The 21283-nt window shown below is 42.0% G+C and overlaps 1 protein-coding gene across 15 annotated transcripts in view; it reads left to right on the top strand.

Annotated features, from left to right (window-relative positions):
- The first annotated feature begins 49 nt into the window (after window positions 1-49).
- Window positions 50-21283, top strand: part of LOC108001569 (trichohyalin) — a 109364-nt gene continuing 88130 nt past the window's right edge. For all 15 annotated transcript variants that reach the window (XM_062087229.1, XM_062087220.1, XM_062087235.1 and 12 more), the window contains exon 1: window positions 50-444. The gene's annotated coding sequence lies outside the window, so the exon portion shown is untranslated. The remainder of the gene's footprint in view (window positions 445-21283) is intronic.

Genomic DNA, 21283 nt, shown 5'->3' with positions numbered 1-21283 from the left:
GGAGGTAGTCGATTGGTGTCGAACACTAGCGTCGAGAGCCGAGCGCAGAGCCTGCGCAACGAGCAGCCAGCAATCGAAGAGCATCGTCAGTCCTTCACGGTGAGCCGGTATAGTCGGTCTTCTTCGTTCGTCTCCGTTGTTTGCAACAATCGTCCTCGTAAGTGGCTGCGTATTCAAATTCTTCTCTTTCTCTCTCTTTTCTGCCTTTGTTTCTTTCGTTCGATCGTGTCTAACAAAACTATCACGATAGTGTTACATATACGGTTTGAAAAGCCCGCGCGTGCATAACCTTACCCACGCGTACTCGCTGACGAACAATTAGTGCGTACGATTTTGTTGGTGGACAAGCTTCTCCTCGAGCTCGGGGCTGTTCTGTTTGTGGATTTCTACCCTCTGCCTCCCTGTGGATTACTCAACATCCCGCAACGGGAACTTCTCTCAAAGGTAAGACTATTTTCATACGATTGATAGTCGAAACGTGCTTCGTCGAGAATCGTTTCAATTCTGTGTATTCTAAATAACGATACGAGAATCGTTTGTCGTTTTCTCTGGACGGTTTCGCTGTTGAAACCGTAAGTAAAATGTCGCAAGTAAAATCGTTACGTGAGATTGATCAACGAGTGTTGATGAAACGTCGTGTCCGAGAATACAGTAGGCCGGCGAAGACCTTGAATTAAACGTGTTTCGTTTCTCATCTAACCATCGCGTCGCTTCGATACGTGCGCACGTAATCGAGGTTACTAAGATCGTTTCTAAAACAGCATAATTACGACACGAACGATCTTCAATGCGACCGGTCGAGTCAGTTCTCGGCGAATCATAGAAATGAAACTTCTCGATGCAGTAATTGATCGTACGTTACGTTAGAGTTAAAATTGCGTGCTAGTTCCCCTCGTATAATTCGACTTACATCTTGAAATCATTGCTCGAGCATTCCGAAACCAGTTTAAACCTGATTTAAACCGATAGATTCCCACGTATGTTTTTCAAATATATGTATATACACAAATTCTTGTTCGAGGCATCGTCATTTACGTAGGAACGAATTAGATTTTCTTGGCGTAAAATAAAACGACTCGATGCGTTGCTAATGGATTAGTGATTTAGAGGCGCAGAGAAGGTTAACGCTTTTGTGCGATGCCGGAAATAGAAGTTATATTTATCGATCAGTCGTGTACTAGGTATTTCGTACAGCTACGCATGTGATGGCCGATTACGGTCTGTGATCTATAATTGATGATCGTTTAAATCGCAATGCAAGACGTTTTGGGCCTGGTTAAAACGCGTAAATACTCGTCTTCTCTAAGCTTTGTCGTCCTTTGTCGGGTCGGTTCGAATCATACGAAATTTTCTGCCGAAAGTACGTGTTGACACATAAACGACGACTTCCTTCAGATTCGAAATTATGCGAAACGTTAGACCCAGCCAAATCGCGTTCACATTACATTTAGTTCTTGGAAACTTTTCAACGAAGTATTGTTTATATTTTCCTACGGTTATCCGTGTAATTTAGACGGACAGATATGCGTACTGTTTTGCACTTCGGCGGTCGATAGTATTTATTCCGTTATTTCGAGAAGGAAAATGAGGAAAATGTTTTCGGTATACGGACAGTGGTTTATTGGCGTTCGTTTCAACTCGTGTCACCTTCTATTTCATCCGCGATAAATTGTCCCTCCGATTATTTTCCTCTGCAGCTGTTCGAATCGACACGCGGAAGTGAGTCTCACAACATTGTTTCGATGTTTACTTCGATTTATTACCATCTGGACAAATTTACGTTGAAAATTCTTGTTTACGATTCTGACCTGTCTCCCGGGAAACAAAAAATTTTCGAGAGACAGCGTCTATTGAAAATAGCAACCGTAATTTGTGGCTATGAGTCATTTATAAGCGGTGATGAAATTCTATGTTTATAGAGATAGTTGTATTCTAATTTTATACGCAGCCGGTATAAAATATAACAGGATAATTTGCTCGAAAAACAATAGTTTAAATTTTACCTCGCGTCCAGATAGAATTAGAATCAAATTTTCTATTTAAATTTCCATAGGACACGAATTGAAAAAAATATTTGATCCGTTTTAAATTCCTCGTTGAGCCAGAAATGTTACGAGCCAAAGATCAATCCTGTTATTGATTTAGTCACCGAGTATAAATTCCTCGCGTTATTTTTATCGCGTACAAATTGATACAGTAGCAGACGTTCATCGATAAGTTATCGAAACGTGTTCTCGAACCTCGGTGCAATGTCCTTATGGCGTATATTTAAATTCATCCGTTTATCGGTATAAACAAAACAGCACAACAGTTACTTATTTGACCGAGTCTTGCATATCCACTTGTTAGACACGAGTGTCGCGTAGTAAACACGATTCGGAACCGTCCCATGGGAGGCAAGCGTCTAAAACTAGTAAAATGAAACTTTGTGAAAACTCTCGGCGAATGATTCAGAAGATGTTTCGTAGGGCACCCCACGTAGTCACCCTCTGACTAATCCGCAAATAAAACGCGAGAAACATCCCTGCAGCCACCACCAATTAAAAGCCTTGCCAGTTTGTCGGATCATTCGTAAATCATAATGCGTTCGAACGTTCCTTGCGAACTATAAATTCAACTCGGTCGGATGCACATTTTTAATATATTTCGAAATTATCTGATCGTTCGACTGCAGCAAGATTTACGATGAAGATCCGTATATGCTATCCGCTCGATGCAGGCGAATAATGTTTTTGCCAATATATTTTCTGCGGACGTTGCGACCGGTTTGAAATTTTCTAGTTTAAAAATGGATCGTGACTAGCCTGTGGAAATAATTATTTAACCGAGAGACTCGGTCGAGATACCGTTCGAGATCGACTAATTTTAACCGGGGTACCGGCATTTTTTAATCGTCATTCCGTACGATTCATTGGCAATCTTGCAATCAGATTGCGGTTTTCAGGGAAGAGGGGGGCGTTGTCTCTCATTAAACTTTAATCCAACGAAACGCTTTTGTAATCTGCTGGCCTGGGTCGTGAATATTCCTCCATCGGAATAATACCGTTTATCGGTCGCGAGCGATAGATTCGATGCAAGTGTTATGTAAAATCCGCGTTTGCTTGTTTCTTTCTCAAACTTGTCGAACGAAATTAACTTTCTTCCGCACATCCTGCCACGCACGTTTCATTGATCCGAGTCTTATAATTAAATCTTTCGTTCTGTTATGGTTAATTTACGTTAGATAATTATCGTTTCGTTACCTGACACACATACATTCCTTCGTATAACATTCGAAAACAAGGAATATTACAAAAATAATCCTATTTGGCATCGTTTAGCAAGAAACTTAATTTACGGGTATCGATAAACCGTTCGACCTTTTGCAAATACACAGGAATACACGCAAGAATGTTGCAGAGCATCCTTCTCGATTAACCAACCCTCTCCCTTTAGAACAAAAAAAAAAGAAAAGAAATTTTTCCTACTATTAAAATTCGCGTTTATTTTCCCCGAGAAAGGAACCTCCTCCACTATTCTTCCACGGTTGCAAACCGTGGACCGTTCCGGTGCACCCGGCGCAGGATAATAAAGAACGGTTCTCCCCGGGTTGGCCGAACAAACGGACGGGTTCCCCCGACGAATTTCACCGGGACTTGCGAATAATTTAAAAACTCGGCGTGGCCCGCCTCGTAAATTGCACGCGGGAGGGGAGTTGGTTCGATCGACGGTTCGAAAAGGCGAAAAGTGGAGGCGGAATCGAAGGGCAGGAGAAAAAACACGGGGGTTCACGAAACGCGACGATCCGTGTACCGTTGTCGTCGTCGTCGTCGTCGTCGGTCGACGCGTGTTTGTTTGGAGCCCGATGGAAACCGGTCGGTCGGCGTGGCGCGTTCGTCCGTGCGTGTGTGTGTAGGTGAGGCGCGTGGGGGAGATGTGCGCGCGTACGCGAGAGGAGGAGGCCGAAGAGCCTTGCCGGAGGAGATGAAACGGGGGAGACGCGCAACAACGACGCGTTTCGAGTGCCGTTACAGCGTCCGAGAGAACTCTCGATAAACCTGAACCGCCACGCTGCATCTCCATCGCGCATTAGGGTGAAGCCCCCGTGGATGGATGGATGGATGGATGGAAAACAGGATTCCTCGTGACGCGAGGAGAGTAAGGGGCCGCTCTCTTCCAAGAGCACTGGCCCCCTCCTCTCCTCTCCTGCTTGTTGGACGAACGCGAGATTCGAAGCTTCAAGCTTCGCGTGATTAATTGCCATCCACGGCGTTTCCACGCTTTCCACGTCGCGTTTCAAGGGGTTTTCGGTTCGGGGACGCGCGGGATGGTTGGAATGCAACCACTTCGGGTGGACTCGCGTGAGGGGACTCTAATGCGAGTTGATTAGCGAGTGTGTACGGTATTGTGAAAGTTGGAGGGTAAACATGCTTGTGTTTCCTGGTAAAGTGTCGAGTGGAATTTTCTATGGATGGTCTAGGGTTTCGAAGACTCGTGAGAGGTCTTCCCGAAGGCCCGCTTCGTTGAGATTATCTCGGCCCGATCTTTAATGTGCTTTTAATTCGAGGAATTTAGCGTAATGGTGGTCCTTCGTCGTGGATGATGCGTCTTGCAGTACGAGAAGTGCATTGTTGCTGAGTTGAATATGTTTGTTCCTTTGGTCACGAACGATTAAATATCGTTAGTTTAAGAGACGTGACTTTGCGTAGAAAGCATGATTGTTTATAGTTTCTTCAGGAGAATGTTTAGGATCATAAGAGCAAGTATAAAAAAAGTCAAACGTGAATCAAAAACGTTCGATATCTCGACTTTTATACGTAATTATACGTATTGTTTAATTTTTCTTTTTCTTCTTTAATTTTCCTTTGTAAAAATATAATTCATCCGATTTAATAATAATATTTAAATAACGGAACATGGATGGTTGGATGTAGAGATTGTTAAATATTGCCTCGGAAGTTTCAAAACTGCGAGGGAACGATCTTGATGTAAAAACAACAAAGAACAAGCATAATTTCGCGTATTTATAGATGCTTGGAATGACCACTCGTTTCGAACATGAAAAGAATTCTCGTATGAATAGAATATTTGTCGTTACTAATAATTTACAATAATTCAGATGAATCGAATTCACGCATATTCCACGAAACTCATCATTATTCATTCATTCATAGCGTTAACCCCGATCCTTATACTCGACATTATTGTTATATCTTTACATAATTTTTCCAAAGATCTTATCTCATAACTCTTACAATCGCGTTGTATAACGTTGAGTTGTCCTGGTATGCGGTGATTACGAAACACCCTGATATCAGAAATCGGATTGGTTTTAATCTTCGTTGTTAAGGGGACGCCCGTACACGCGAATCCTTGCCAATGTTGATAGATCACACGGATCAAACTACCGGTGCACGTTATCGATCCATCGCGCAAACGCTCGGAGGCTATTGCGAAAAATCATCGATCATTCTGTGTTTTCTCCTAATACCGATAGGTTGCATCCCGCGATTTATCGATCATCGTGGTGAAAGTGACGCCGTTTGATACAAATTTAGAAAGCCGGTCGTGTCGTTCCTATGCTTTGCTCTGCTTGTACGTATTTTTTGATGGTGTGCGACTTAGACAGAAAAATGCACGGCGATACTTAATTAAATCGAATCTTATCGACTCGTGTCACTTTCTAATTGAACCTAAATTGTGCGGATCTCGGGAATATTTTCCTTTATTAAAATTCTTCGAATAGACGCCACGGGGAATCGAGGGTAACGTCTAAATCTTCCGAATCTTCCACGCGAAAACTTTCATGCTTTCACTCGAGTCCGGTCTTAACTCGTCCTCCTCGCTGAAAATATTCATTTTACAATAATAGACACTGCCATGCCAACTACTCCGGTTTCCTCGAGGTGAACAAACGAACAGAGAAATCGATTGCCTTTTGCAACTAGTCATTAAGAGTGACTAAGAGGTCAGGCGGTTCCAATGCTTTTATGGTCATTACACTTTCTTCGACGCGAGTCCTATCGGCTTAATAAATTTACTTAACCTCTTCTAAGTAGACCAGAAGAGGTCGACGCACGACGATGACCGTAACGCTGGAAGAATGCACGTTGCTTCTTTTCTATAATGTATTCGTAAAAAAAATCGGATAATTAATCAGGGACAACAATGGCGAACGGTCACCACGGTTCTTATATATAACTAATTCAATGGAACGAGGAATCAATCGCGATATCCTTCTATTCGAAATGATAGTGCAGAATTTCCTCGCTACTCATCCACCGTGAATCTTCTTATCTTCCTCCTCCATTCTTCCTGATCGAATTCCCGAAAGATTTATCCCGTTGACGAGTTGATTTGATAAAAGTAATCCTTCCATCGTCGGTTCAGATCATTTCTCGAAAATGCTTCATTTATAATTTCCGCGTCAAATTTTAACGCGAAGAAATATTCCTTGTATTTATAAAGGGATAAAGATAAATTTACGAAGAATTTTCTTTCGTAACGATGGGAACGAATTATCGAGAATTCATTCACCCTTTGCGAAAGTTGGATGTAAGCCGATCGTTGCGTTATTTTGCAGACAAAGAATCTCACGAGCAAGGAGGTTCGCGTACGTAAGCGTGGCAGATTTGTCACGAGGGCCATAGATCGATGTGACAGAAAGATGTCCATTGTTTTCGCCTTAGGCGCCACCGTAGATTTACACCGAAGTCACGTTCGCGGGTCTGGAAGCCTACGCGCGAGGCGGAAAGCCTTGTCTGGAACATCTATTACGAGTCCAATATTCGCTGCTCGGAGTATCTCGTCTCTTTTTGTCTCGGCTTACAAATTGAACGGTAATGAAATCGTGGAACGTGAAAGTCTCTTTTGCTATCTTGCCTCGGATGATGTAACGCGCCTGTATCCTGTCTCGCGATTTATTATCCCTCTAACGACAATGCTTCCCAACTCGACAACTGATAATGGTGTATGTAACGAATAGGGGTGGCGAATTGATTTCTTGCTTGCGCGATTTCAGATCCCTTTCTTTAGGAAAAAAGAGAAAGAGGAGGTGAAAAAATTGTGGAACAAACCGCGGTGAATAGTTTTTCCCCCTCCCTGATAATCGAGAATAATGAAATTAAAGATCAAATCTGATCGTAATACGGTAAAGGGGCAGAGCAGGGGATAATAAACCGCGGAAACGTTGAAATTTTCCTACGGTCTATTAAATCTTGCCAGTAGTGGTTGCTCGATCTACCGTGACTTTCTCTCTGAGCATTTCAAATGAACCGCGAATTCGATGGATGCACCTGACTGCATCCGTAACTTCGGGAAACGAAGTTGGTGGAAGTTTGATCGTCGATGTATCCAACTTTCCAAACCTAATCTCTTCCTTTCGTTACGTAAAAAAGAAAAATTCTTCTTGTTTCGCCGAATCTCCTACGTTTTTTATTCCATTCCATTCCTTCGTGTTAGATTTAAACTGTTTCTGTGTAAAAATGTTCAATTCGTTGTTCAGTTCGAATCGGAGAGTTTCTTTTCTCGGATGAAAAAGCTGTAATGATAATTAAACTCAACACGGATCATCTTGTCTCGAGACGGTAATTTCCATGGGCGTGACGAAAAAGAAAAGAGACACGGTTTTCACGCACGCGCATAGAAAACACATACACACGCACACACGTAGAAAATTAACAGGGAAACCTTGGATAAAGGAGGCGTCTCGTACGATGTCCTCGTTGCTGTATTATTGCAACGCGAGTATTCTTTTTTTTTTTCTTTCTGGCATTTCTCGCGCGAATAGTCTCCTCTCGCGTTTCTTTTGCGCTCGAGGTTTCTTATTGCATTCTTTTGCTGTATCTTCCGGAACGAATGGCATCGAGACGGCCGAGAGCCATTCTCTGAAATTCGCGTTTCGATATTCCCCCCCAGTCGAATATTCTCTGGGTCTGGCGAAACCAATGAAAAGAGTGAATTGTGATAATTGAAGTAACATCGAGTTTTCGGTATTTTTTTTCTTAAATAAGAGAAAACAAAGTTGGTAGAATATTCTATCGCGATATTAATAAAGTTTCAATGATTTTTGCGCACAACAGCCGTTTTCTGTCGTACAGCCGCTCGGATATCGGACTTTTCGACAGCTTTAATTAACCTACTTCTCGATCACGAGCCTACACGTAATCGATTAATATTCGTGTTATGAAAAAAAAGAAAAAGAAATAGTTGAGCAATAGTGTTCGACAATTTAAACGAGAATTTATGTTTACGAGTTCGATCGTCGTTGTTTTAATTATTTAAAGCGTTAAATTTTCGCGAATGTGATGTTTCGGATTGTCATGGATATCTAATTTTATCCAGAAAATTATTACCTGAAAGAGGTGTTAAACGGTTGCAACGATTATCATATCTCTCTATTCGACTCTCTTTTCTCGTTTTGTGCAAACAGTCTTCTCATCTCGTTTCACACCTGCAAGCAGCAGCCACTTTTCCTTCGTATTTCCTTTCATTCATCCCGTTTTCAAAGGCTTTTATTCAGTGAAGCCGTTTTCTTTGAAAGCGACTTTAAGGTGTCGAATTAACTACTCGAGATCTTTAGAAATCTACTCAACTCGAAAACTCTATTCTCTTTAATAACATTTTGCTAAATAAAAAAAAAAAAAAAACAAGAGAAATTATCGATGTTGTAACAATTTCAAAGAAAACATTAGATAAATATTGCAAATACTGCTCGAGGAATTCGACTGAAATTCTTCGGAAATTTTCTCGAATATTTATATGTGTTATCGTGAAAATTTTCCTAGTTCTTCCTGTTTCATCGCGTTTGCGGAAATAATTCAAATACCATCGAAGATTCTTCGGGGGGAGGAGGATGATTTTTTTAAAAATCCTTCTCGTACGTGGCAATTTTGCGGAGACACGTTTCACACCGGTTCACCTTATTTTTTATGCGGTGGAAACTCGATGTGACGTAAAGAAAAAAAGAGAAAAAAGAACTTCTCACGCCTCGCGTGTACCACCACACTCGAAGAATTTCCTTTTCGTAAGTGTTGGAGCGTGAGAAGTAAGGCTCGAACATAATGAAAAAAAACGCTAACAAAATCTTAGATCTCCTTACGCCGTGGAAAAATGCTAATGAGAGAAATTATACGGAATCGTCGCAACAATTTTAGAAAACTTTGCTGAAATATTATTCGTACGTTTATACGATGCAATTGCAGGGGGACAAAGGAAAAAGATCGATGCGTTTTGTTTATATTCACCATTTACGAAATAGCAAATGCGTTTCAATGATGTTGAATGATATTAAATATGATAATGCGCGGTTGCAAAAAATTGTGGGACATTACTTCCTCGTTACATAATACCACCCTCCCTCCGTGGCTCTGCATATCGCTTAGGTTGGCAAAAGTGAAGGGTGGAAAATTCCCTTCACCGATGTCAGATACGAAACGGCAACGCGATCAATACCGGGGCTACACCTGAAATTATTAAGCGCGAAATTACTGTATTATTTTTCTCACTTTGCTTTGCGGTAAAAATATGTTATTCTTTTCCTCCTTTATCGCGATATTAAGTTTATTATTATCGTTTTATTTATTCAATTCGATATTTTCGATACGAGAATGTGAACATTACGCAAAAATATTAGATTATACCGGTGTATACAATTTGCGAATATGGAATTTTGCGCGGATTAACTGTCGCATAGGGTGAATCCCCTGCAGGGGCGTCGAACCAGTGGCGGGGGTAGTTTCAATCGATAGCAGGGAGACGGTCGTTGGGGTGCTTCCCGACGCATTCTTCGAGTCTGGAAATTCCGTGGCGCGTAATCCTGTCGAGCCGAGGAGTAGGGATTACGAATAATTTATCAAAGTAACAGGTGCTCGCCTTGACTTTATCACGATACGTGGTTGCGTGTGCGAACGCGGGTAAATGGTAAATTGGTGCAACAGCGCGTGCGCCTTCGTCGCGTTGGTGTAAATTTAGTTTAACACTTGAGCAATACTCCGTGCATATTAGTGTTAATGCATTCGGCTACGTGGTGAACGACGTGAACGGCGGGCCTACCTGATTGGAATCAAGGAAATTGCGGTACGGGAAAGAAAATGTCACTTGAGTTTCCACGAGCTCGATGAAAATTATCATTGTCGAGTTATTTGTTAATTGCGAGTTTAATGTCGTCACAACAAGTTTAATTCTTTTCGTCGAGCGATATTTAAATTGTAAATGCTTTTTTTAAAACATATTTTTGCAAAAGGTGGAAATTATTTCTCGAAATTTACGCGATGTAGAAAATATTTGGTTTTCGTTAATTTCGAGCGAGCATGCGCACTAGGATACTAGGACAATGAATTGTATGGGATTCTGCATGAAATGTCGGATATCCGGTGACAATAGATCACAATAGGCTGCTCTGTCACGTAATGGAGCTCGAATGAATTGGATTTCAACGAGCTTAGCTACTCGGTTCTCGTCTGCATTTTGAAACACGCTCGATTCAAAAGGTTAGAAAAAACGTTTATTTCTCGACTCGAAAGAGAATCGAATTACGATTGCGAAGCGTGAAATAAAAAGTAAAATTAATTATTCGAATAAATTTTTCAATAAAATGTGCATTTTTCCCTCTTCTTTTCCGTTAAAATGCACGTATAATTCGTTGAAAGGAAATCATACGTTTAATCATAATTTCGATTCATTCGTCGCAGTCGATTAAAAACTCATTAGATAATGGGACAAACGGGAATAATTGCTAAATCGTACGACTTAAAACGTGCAACACGGATATTTAACTTATAAGCATATACAACTTCCTCGCGGCATTCCGACATTTTAGAAAGGCGGTATGGTGCATAATATGGTATACCATTCCGATATAACTTTGAATATGCTTATTGGGATTCCAGGATGCTGGAACGAGAATGATTTCTCGATATTTTCTTGTCGACACTTAAATTAAAAAAAAATCGGTCGGTTGGAAAAGCGTGGACCCGATTTGTGGAACGTGCGAACGGTTCGCGTAGAAATTTTTATATTAAACTCGAGAGGAAGCTGGTAATACGTGTCATCGAAAGTAATCGCGGAATAAGCAAATTTTCGTATATTGAAATTATTTTTATTCAAAATCTCGTTACATCGGCGATTAATTCGATCGGTATCACCGTATAATTTTACCACTCTCTCGAATCTTTTGCCAGTTCTTTGACATCATAACTGAACCGAGCCAACGTTGCAACATAACCAACTGAACTACTTTCACTGTTGATATTTTTCTCGCTTTTCGCTCCTTTTTAAAAACATGAGATAAGCCCGTAATCTCTAAAATTATTAGCCAACGAAAGATTCCTCATCACCGAGAAGATCTTATAAATACTCGAAGCAACAGAGATGATCAACGTTGGATTTTGGATTCGACAGATTACCTAGGTTTCCATCTATTTCCAACTGACCTGCTTAGCTGTTGGAGCACGTAGCCTGGGCTCCCTAGGTAGCTTCTCGAATCTTGTTTTCATCCATTTCAGCTGGCAAGGTTTTCACCTACCTTTCGTCTTCCTGCTCATTCAAAATACTTCCTGCCGTTGCCACGCCACGCATCCCGCATTTTTATCGATCCGTCCACGTACACGAGGAACGTATGATATACCAGGAGCCTATTAAACACATATTCCTTTGTCGGACTTTGATATTTAATAATATTTCGTCTGAAGAGAAACGAATTGTCCAGATATCCAAGATAAGGATGTTCAAATAATCTTGCGACTCAAGTTTGACAAAGCTGAGGTAATAAATATAAATTCAATTTGCCGAAGGGGCAAAGTGGAGGAGGAGGACGTTGATGAACGGTTCGCATCTCGGTTGCTAAATCAGACAACAAACGGGATTGCAGCAATGAACGGAGATATAGTCGATATACTCAACGAATTACTATCGATTACCATCGATCCATCGAGGAAAAAAAAGGAGGGGAGGATTCACGTGGGAGTTGCGATCGCTATTCATCGTTCAATGTCGGAGGAGTTGACAAAAACGTAACACCGTTCGCAATTAATGTTGTTAGTGGGCTAATAAATCGTCTTGATGCCTCTCGCGGAAGCGCAGAGGAAAACGTTGAAAATGAGCCAGTGGCAAATGAGGACAGGTGGAATAACCGATGTGGAACATGATGTACTCGCCGCGTAAATGCGCTCCTTGCGTGCGCGACCAATTATCATCGATCCTTATTCTCGAATATCGTCGCTGATGGGATATCGGTATGGATTTTTTCGCGACGTTTGCACGTTTATCAAAGTCAAGTGCCTAATAATATCGGCCTAGGTGTCACGTGATCGACACCGATCGCCGTTGATTAAAAGAGAAATCGATGGGCGTTAAAACCAACAAATAACATTTATCTATGTGATACCAAGATAATATAATCTGGATTAACGTTTCGATAAATAAACAATATAGAATTATTACGTTATTTTATGAACGAGGAAAATATATATATATATATGGAATACAGAAAGCTTAAAATTAATTAAATTCGATCGTGATCGGTGCAAATCAGTTAATATAGTAAATTCTACTCAAATTTCGACGAAATTCTATCAGACTCTTAAAGAAGAAAAAAAAAATAAAAATAAAATTCGCAGCACGAACGCACGATGGCGAAGAGAAACAGTGGGATCCGGTGGCCCAGAAAGTACGAAAGCCGAGAGGGGCGCTCGATCGGATGGAATAATCGGTCCAGCTGTCGATACGTGTCGTCATCATCCGCAAAGGTGTCGTTGACCCCATCCTTGAGGTTCTTAAGGTGCAAAAACGCACACGCGCGATACCGTTGGCACGAGACCACGACGATGCATGGGCACCTGCTTTGCCAGGGCCCCTGCAGTCACGGGCACCCCGTATGGAAGCGTGCGCGCGTATTTCCTTCTCCTCTCCTCTCCTCTCGTGTTCGTCGTCGAGAAATCGTGGAGGTCGGTATGCGCGAGAGAGGAATCTTCCTCCTCCTCCTTTGTCCTCGACGTAAATTACGCGGCGGGCAACCGAGAAAAATGACAATGCCGGGGAACAGTTGATTTCTACGTAAGTACGAGGCACAGTTAGAGTAACTGCCGCGACCATGGTTAACGCTTTTCACGGCGGGTTTCTTTTGATCCGGGTTAGGGATGGACGGAGAGACCTTTCGATGACGACGTCGGCTTTCGCGGCATTGACGAATCTGGGACGAAGAAATGGAGATGATTCGTGTCGAAGATTTGGAAAAGGATTTCTCGAGAAACTGTTGATAAAGAATTTTCCGTAAACGGAATCGAGAGATTCGAGCGGACGCCGAGCCGCGTATAAGGAATTCCTGTATATCTTTATGTAACAGGTTGTCGGATGGAAGGAATTCCAATCGATCGAGGCAGAATCCTTGAACATTTGCATCTCTCTATGAACCGCGTATGAAAAACAACTTAGTTTACGTAAGTGTCGAATATAAAATGCATCGTAAACTTTTATCCCTGGATCACGTTCGAGATACTCGGCCATATTCTCCATATTCCATTCCTTTCACTTCTTTTCGCATTCCGCGATAATACCATTTGTATTTGCATTTTCCAATTTAGAATTTTCATGGCCAGTTTTAGAGAAAACCACTCGTTGAAATAACTATGCGATAACGGTATCGCGTTGCCTCGATATATATATCACAATCGGCAAGGTGCACAATACGAATCGTTTTACGCCTAAACGCGATTATCCCTCTTTATCCGCGTGTAAGATAATAAAAGCCTAGGGGCGGCGTATAAGTCGTGGCAGCCTCGATGACAGATCGTGCCCGATCTCCATCCGCGTTTTAGGCGTCCATTGAGCCGCATCTTGGATCTCACCGCTATTACTTTTGAAGGATAGTTAAGCCATTACATGCCGGATGGGTAGCTCTTCGCGCCGATGTACCGCTATGCCGATGATTATGCAACTTCGCGCCATTTCCACTGCCGTGAAACGACCGCGAATAAGCGGCTTCTCAGCGGCGAGAAACACGATTTAACCCCTTCTCGGGAGAGCTAACAGCAGAAATTTTAATTTTGCCACAATGGGATTAATTTGTATTTATAAACGTTTCAAGAAGATTTGCCGTGATGATTGCATAAATTTTCACGTAATCATGTTAATGGGACGGTTGGAGGAGGATAGAAGTCGATGGATATTTCCAAGACTTGCCATGATTTAAAATTTAAGATTCGTATTTGGAAGATTCTTGTATCTCGGGACAGAGCAGGTAGACGGGAGCCAGGTCAGAAAAGAGAATTTGCCGAGAATTTTCCAGAAAATTGTATCGTGCCCTCAGAGAAAATAGGATAGTCGTAAAATGGGATTTTGTGGGGCCCGAAAATAATAAGCAATTCGAGATATTTACGATCCCGAGACATCGTTCAGGACGGTTAATTCGATACTTTTCCTTCATTTTCTGGAAGCAAGGTGTAAATCCTAATATGGGAGAATAAAAGGTAATGGTTTAAATTATGAGTTTAAGCGGAGGACAAAGTGCACGTTTAATAAGATTCGAAGTACAAGCTTGAATCCAAGGATCAGAGTGCAGATATTTTACTGCCTGTTGTCATTATATTTTATAAGTGTATAATCGTTTTTCATTCGGTGTATTTACCTACTTACACATTTTTGATGACAAACGAGTGGACGGTTAATAAACATTACAAGACACTTTGGCCATTTTTAAAAGCGAGGAGAATGGGATAAGCGAGAAAAGGATATAAAAGTGAAATTGAGAGGTACGATATCACGCTTTTGTTGTCAACTTGAAAGACGGGACACAAACAAGGAGAATAGAATTTCTTATCCCACCTTTCAAACCAAGAAATTAAAGACCCTGTTTTCTAACACGGTTTTTATTTACCAACAAGAAATGTACATTACTCATCACGTGCCGTTTACAACCACACCTGCCTATATCTTATTAACCTCGAGTTTCAAGAAAACAGAAACATTACTCGACACTCGCCTCGAGAATCACCGTAACAATATTCTCTCCTAATCACCGTCCAATAATAAAAATCGATCGTAATTAAAATTACATTTTTCCGCTTTTTCCGCAAAACAAATTCACCTTTGAACCGTGAGCCGTGTCTCTACCCAGCTAAAAATCCAACTATATTAAAAACCGCTTTTTTAGATCCGCTTATTCGACGTATCACCAAACGAAAACGGAGAAAGCGACAGAAAGGGAGGGCGTCAGGACGCGGCAGATGCCTGCTCGCGATAAAACCGAAGCAAGCGTGGATGTCGCTTGCGTAACGCGAGGAATGCCTGACCTCCAGCGACTGGACGACTCTTACTTCGCGTTCGTTTCAACCGAAAAACTCTATCCAAGGAGCGTTGCGCGAGGATCGAACATTGAACGCTTCCGAAATCGTTCGTCCACCCAATGAATTCGTCTGTTGACGATGTTTACAGAGCGCCGAGCCGTGGTTTTACAAATTGTCTTTATTAGTTTATTAGTTTCCGATAGTGGAAGGATCTTCGAACGTGTTCATTCCACTTTGAAACAGTGGAAGGAGGATGGCAGATTCGTGTTGGCAAATCGCTTGGCGTATCTGTCCAAGATCGATGACGGTGAAAATAGAATGTTTGGCTGATTCGAATCAATTATGAAGGGAACGGTGGCGATCTTTTCCACGTGTTTACGTGTTTCTCTTTTTTCAAAAATTACGCGACAGCCGACGGCGAGCCGCTCGAAGATGAGTTAAAACAAAAATTCCTGGATAAATTACACGTTACACGTATTATTTCCCGCAATTATTTTTAATCACATTGTCAGTTCTAGCAAAAAAATAAGATACGGTACGGCGGCGTATTACGAAGCCCGCTAGCTCACCGTTACTCCTTGTTTTCAGCCGATACTGTATATTTTTACCGTCTATCCGACTAATGAGAAATAACCAATCAAATTTAATATCCACAATCCTCCTTTCCCAAGTACAAACTCATTCCCTCGACTCAGCCTCCCTTAATCGCGAAATAATGTTGTACGAATATCGAACATAAGAATTAATATTCCGTTCGTATTGCTGTGCAACAACAACAAGTGCATTCTTATGTGCAGCGTTGGGAAAGGAAGGCGCGAGCGAAAAGTCAGGCCTCGGTTCGCGTGGTGCACGTTCCCGTGCGTGCGCGTGACCGTTATGCAATTGCGCGAGAGAGCCGCCGACCGAAAGCATGAAAATAAAACCCGGCCGACCGTCGGGGGCTTTACTCCCCTCTATCTATCTCGAGGTGAAGGACGCGCGAGAATTGCCGCGACACTTCTTGCAGCGGCCAGGGACCCTCTGGAAAGAATCTGGAACGCGGGCATCGCGCTGTTTTCCACGTGTGTAACGTTACCTCTGCGTTTTTGTATCCTTTTTTAATCCATCGAAGCAGGCAGAAGGAGGATCGGCGTAGGATTTATCGTGAATCAGCCATAATAATTTCTTTATCGCGATCTTTAATTGGGACGTGTTTTGGGAAACAAAGAAAGAATGATTGGCGCACGGTCGGGGGAAGAAGAATGGAAAATAATGGAATCGTTTGGGTTTAGCTGAAATGGTGTGTATGAGGGGGAGGGGGAATGACGCAACGGCTGTGCAACGTGTTATTAATGACATTTAGAGGCGTGGAAGCCGTCTAACGATTGCTCGCCCGTCCGAGTGTATGCGTCCTTGTGTACGCGTGTGTGTTTCTTTATTACATCGTGCACCACCTTGTGTAAGAGGTTGACTTACACGGGACGACCTTTATGTACTCTCAATTCCGCGGAGAAGTCGTACTACGGCCGAATACCGTTATTAATGCCGGAAAATATTTCCCTCCCGCGACGATATTTTCGTTAATTCCACGAAAGTTGTATATGCGTACACAATGTGGCGCGATTCTTGGCTCAAGTAAATATCGGTAAAACATCGGTTATTGTATCGGCCTTGGACGATTGGAAAATCGATCGAGCTCCTTATTCAAATATTTTTCATTTCTCTGTAGACGGATTAAAGACTCCTTGGTTCGCGTCAATGAAATACTTTCACGGCGATGAAACGATCGAGCGTGTAATCGTCTCGCGCGGAAATCATCGTGGTCGTTAATATTGTTTCACGCGAAAACGTTGTGCGCGGAACGTTTCCTCTCTCCTCCTCCCCCTTCAGTTCGTTTCCTTTCAGGAGGAGGCCATCGAGGCAATAACGGGTTAATTTTTCAACGTTTTACGACCAGGGCAGAAAACTACGTGGAAACAGAGGATAGGAGAGGAAGCTGCGTGGCACCTGTCTTTTATTGCCTGGAATCGACGCTGGAGTATTCCATTCTCCCGTGTTACCCACACGACCCACCTTGTTCCAGATATTCGATACTCTTCCTTTCTCTCTCCTGCTGCAGACACCGTTTTCCAGACACCGTGACGAAACACGCTGCGCCTTGTAATGCTGGTGCACGCCTTTACAACGCTGCCTTACGGTATTGTGTCGCGGACGTGGTGGCGATGCAGGCATGAAAGGTAGCCACGACGTTCTTCAAGGACGTTCGTCCAACATGCTCGACTCGAATCTAGATTATCCGTCTTGGAGAGACATCCTTGGCAATGAGTGAACTTTTTCGCCAATGATTCTTTTTATAAATCGTGTGATTATGAACGGTACGAGCAGCAGCGAGTATATGGGTAATAGAGAATGTTGATCGGTGCCACGACAAGCGAAATCAAGTCACGAGAGATCCAAATCGTTTTGTGAAAAAGTGTTGTCGGTGTCAATTTATTTTCTTCCAAAATATCATCTTGAACGATATAATACGCGAGGAAAAACTTTCCTGCGAACCCACTTCCCACGGCTTGTTTCAGGCCACGTATTCGCTTCGTATGCGCTTCCTGCGTACAATGCACCGTTCGAGCGGTAAGAAATATGACTCTCTTAAAAGAAAGAGCGCCGTAAATTCAATAACGATCGACAGAAAATTTTCACGTTTGCGTCCCTCATGAAGAAGAAAGAAAAAGAAAGATATTAATTATGTCTCATCGGAAGAGACGAGTCAAAAAAAATACCCATCTTTTTGTAATCGAATCGCAACAGGAATTTCTTCACGAGCGTATTCCTTGTAACGAATAAGCAAGGCAAAGTTCATCGATCGTTGTTAGACGAGTTTTTGCATCGATTAGATGTAAAAGTATATATTTATTCCTCGTAAGGTTTAGTGGGGTCTTTATGGCTCGCCTCTTTCTAATGACTTATAAGTACATAGGCCAGGTCCTCGGACGTATAAGTAAATAGAGCTGTCTCGGTCGAGAGATTCCTCCGAGATCTTAGTAACGAAACGGTAATTTGGTCCGGACGATAAATCCTGGAAGAGTTAATGCGGCCATTTTTCTTCGTCCCACGGTAGCCGTTGAAAAAAAGAGAGCGCACCGTGGCGCCGGTTTCTTCTGAATTTACATAACGCATCTGTGCGATACGGATGCTTTCACGGAATGCGCCTCTTGCTCGTTCATTTTTCCTTTTTTTTTTCTTTAACCTCAGACTCGAAAATACTCGAAATACTCGCTCGAGCTTTTTAAAAATCGTTATTAATCTAATGGTTGTTGTTGAAATTTCTTTTTTTCAATTATTACATTTATCATCGTTATAAAGATACCAGAATTCCCGTATCGTTGATTTTTCGAAAAGAAAGATAATATATTAAGATAACTCGTCCACTCGATTAAGAGGCTTTATTTCAACTTTAATATTTACGATACCATAATATCGCGTGATTACTATAGTTTCCTATTAGTCACGAGCCGGTGAGCCGATAATTTCCCTTCACCAATTATCTTCCGCAATATTATTCACTTCCCAGTTCAATACCTGAATTGATCGAAGATTAACATCATTCCAACCTAAATATCCCCCCGATAATTATCGTTACCTCATTCATTATTGATTTTATTTGCGTTTCTATAATCTATATATATACATATGCAAATAATATTTAGAAATCTGCATAAGATTTTACTGTTCGTTAACCGGGTTATTGAAAATCTTTCGATTTCACATTTGACGTAATCGTGCAACCTCTATCATTTGAATCACGAAGAAAGTCTTTGCTCTAAACAAGAGATCTCTCCTGAAAAGATTCGTGGTGGAGGATCGCCCGATAAAATTTATCGTGCACGAGTTGTAAACGAAATGGTCGCTTCGCGGACGATATAATTAATAAGCATTTAGGATACCAAATGAAGCAACGAGCGAGTTCTACCCACCGAATTGGAACGTCTTCAAGATTTCTAACCGGTACTACAATTTGGCGCCGTGTCTCCGCAAACATAACAAACTGCCACCCTGATTCACGATTATTTCGGTATTACTCAACTTGGAAAATAATACGTGGCGTAGTAATTAAAGAGACACGGGATTACAGGGGACCCGCTATCGAGACTAATTCCCTACAAAACGTTCCCTCGTAACTCCAAAAGCGAATTTTAACGTTCTAACGGGAATTGCAGCAAGTGTGTGCGTGCACATATATATATATAAATTCTATCAATTACTCGACCGAACCAAGTAATTGCCAACGATTTATTATCCTCATTAAAAGAAACAATTTTCGAATGAATTTATACATGGCGAGAATTAATTAGAAGAAATAGAATTTGGAGCTAATTAATGTCGAATTCGTAATAATCGAACGAGAACCGGTTGAAATTTAGAATTTTCCTTCGAGATTCACAACGTCGAATGAAATTGATCCTTTGTAACACGAAATGGCCATTCACAAACCCATTCTCTCTTGCCGAATCTATCGAGATTAACTCGAGGTTTTCCGTGTGCGGCTCGTTTTAAAAGAGTCTTCGGTTTCGCAAGAGTTCGACTTCCCGAAACGAAGCACAATATAATTATCTTCCCTGTGGCCGAATCGTAAAGGTCGTCGTCACGATGAGCACGATCGTATGGAGTATCGCCAAAGAGAGGGCTCTGACGCGATGTACCTGGCATCTCTGATCTATATTTACAGGGAGAACGACCGATAGAATATGCGATCGATTGTGCCCGCTGCCAAATACCTTTTCCTCTCTCTTAACATCTCCTTAAAGTAACCCGACAAAAGTTTGTGCCAGCCCGACCGACTACTTTCTTCCCGACAGACGGATTATCTTCCCTCTCATCTTCGTATCGTCCTCGTAGATCAGACTTAGAGATCGAGAAACTCAGTTTCCAACGAGGAGGAAGCTCGGATCATCCCCAATCGGGGAAATTAAGAAATTACACGATAAAGGGACGACAGGTGTTCGACCTCCTCCACGCGGGGAGGGAAACAGCTGTTGACACAATTCGATCGAAACGACGTTTCGTAGAAATCTTTAAAATAGACCGAGCGAGGTGCCAATTCCTCGGTAATTGCCGTTCGACAGACGAGCTTTGTCAGCGTGCCGTTTTCCGTGCTATTCGTGCCAGTAACCTCTTCCGTATATTTCTCTGAAAAACGAGTTTAATCCAAGAGAAAATAGATTTTCTTTTAGCGTCCATCCGGAATTGTAAATCTTGCTCAATCGAATCCTCTCTTCTTCGAAACGGGTATCGATTAAAAATCGTCCCTTTCGATCGCGGTTGCAGCCTTATCCACACCGCCCACCTGTTCGCTCGCGCCTTTCCCGTGCCCGGCCACCGTTTCAAGAAATTATTCCAATTAATCGTGTTGCTGCCCGATCGCGTGAAACCTCGACTCTGTTTTTTTCCAAAGAAAACCAACGCCGAGCCTCCCTTTCCCCGGCCAAGGACCAATCAATGCCGGCTTTTCATTCATCTTACGGCGGACATTTGTCTATGATAAAGCGTTACAAGTGGCGCGCCTTGTATTCGCGTAAATCGCACGAGTTGGACAGAGTAGTAATTCTCTTCTGGTTTTCGTCGTCGTCTGGATAGAAAAACGAGCGGCGGATTCCTTTCTCTCCTTTTTCAGAACGGAATAAAAGTGCAATCGAGAGTAAGAGGATTAAGAGAAGCTTGTAATCTCGTGTATTGTGGGCGTTATAAATATAATGGAAGGGGAGAGGAAAGATAATGGAACGTTGTATTTCCTCGTGTTTCCATTTGCCATGGGATACGATTGGGCGTGCACGGCCTTGCCTTTTCGTTCATCGCGAGAATTGACTTCGATCGTCCGAGCATTTCGAGATATCCACATATTCCTTGTATATTCGAACGAATTTTGTCAGTTTCGAACGAACTACTTTTCATTAAAACAGACAATTCCTTTTTTGTTCTTCCATCGCCTCTTCCACCACATCATATTAATTTCTAATTATATACAACCAGAAAACTTATCGTAGATAATA

This window comes from Apis cerana, linkage group LG1, assembly GCF_029169275.1.
Source record: "Apis cerana isolate GH-2021 linkage group LG1, AcerK_1.0, whole genome shotgun sequence".
Lineage (NCBI taxonomy): Eukaryota > Metazoa > Arthropoda > Insecta > Hymenoptera > Apidae > Apis > Apis cerana.
This window is presented reverse-complemented; position numbering and strand designations above follow the sequence as displayed.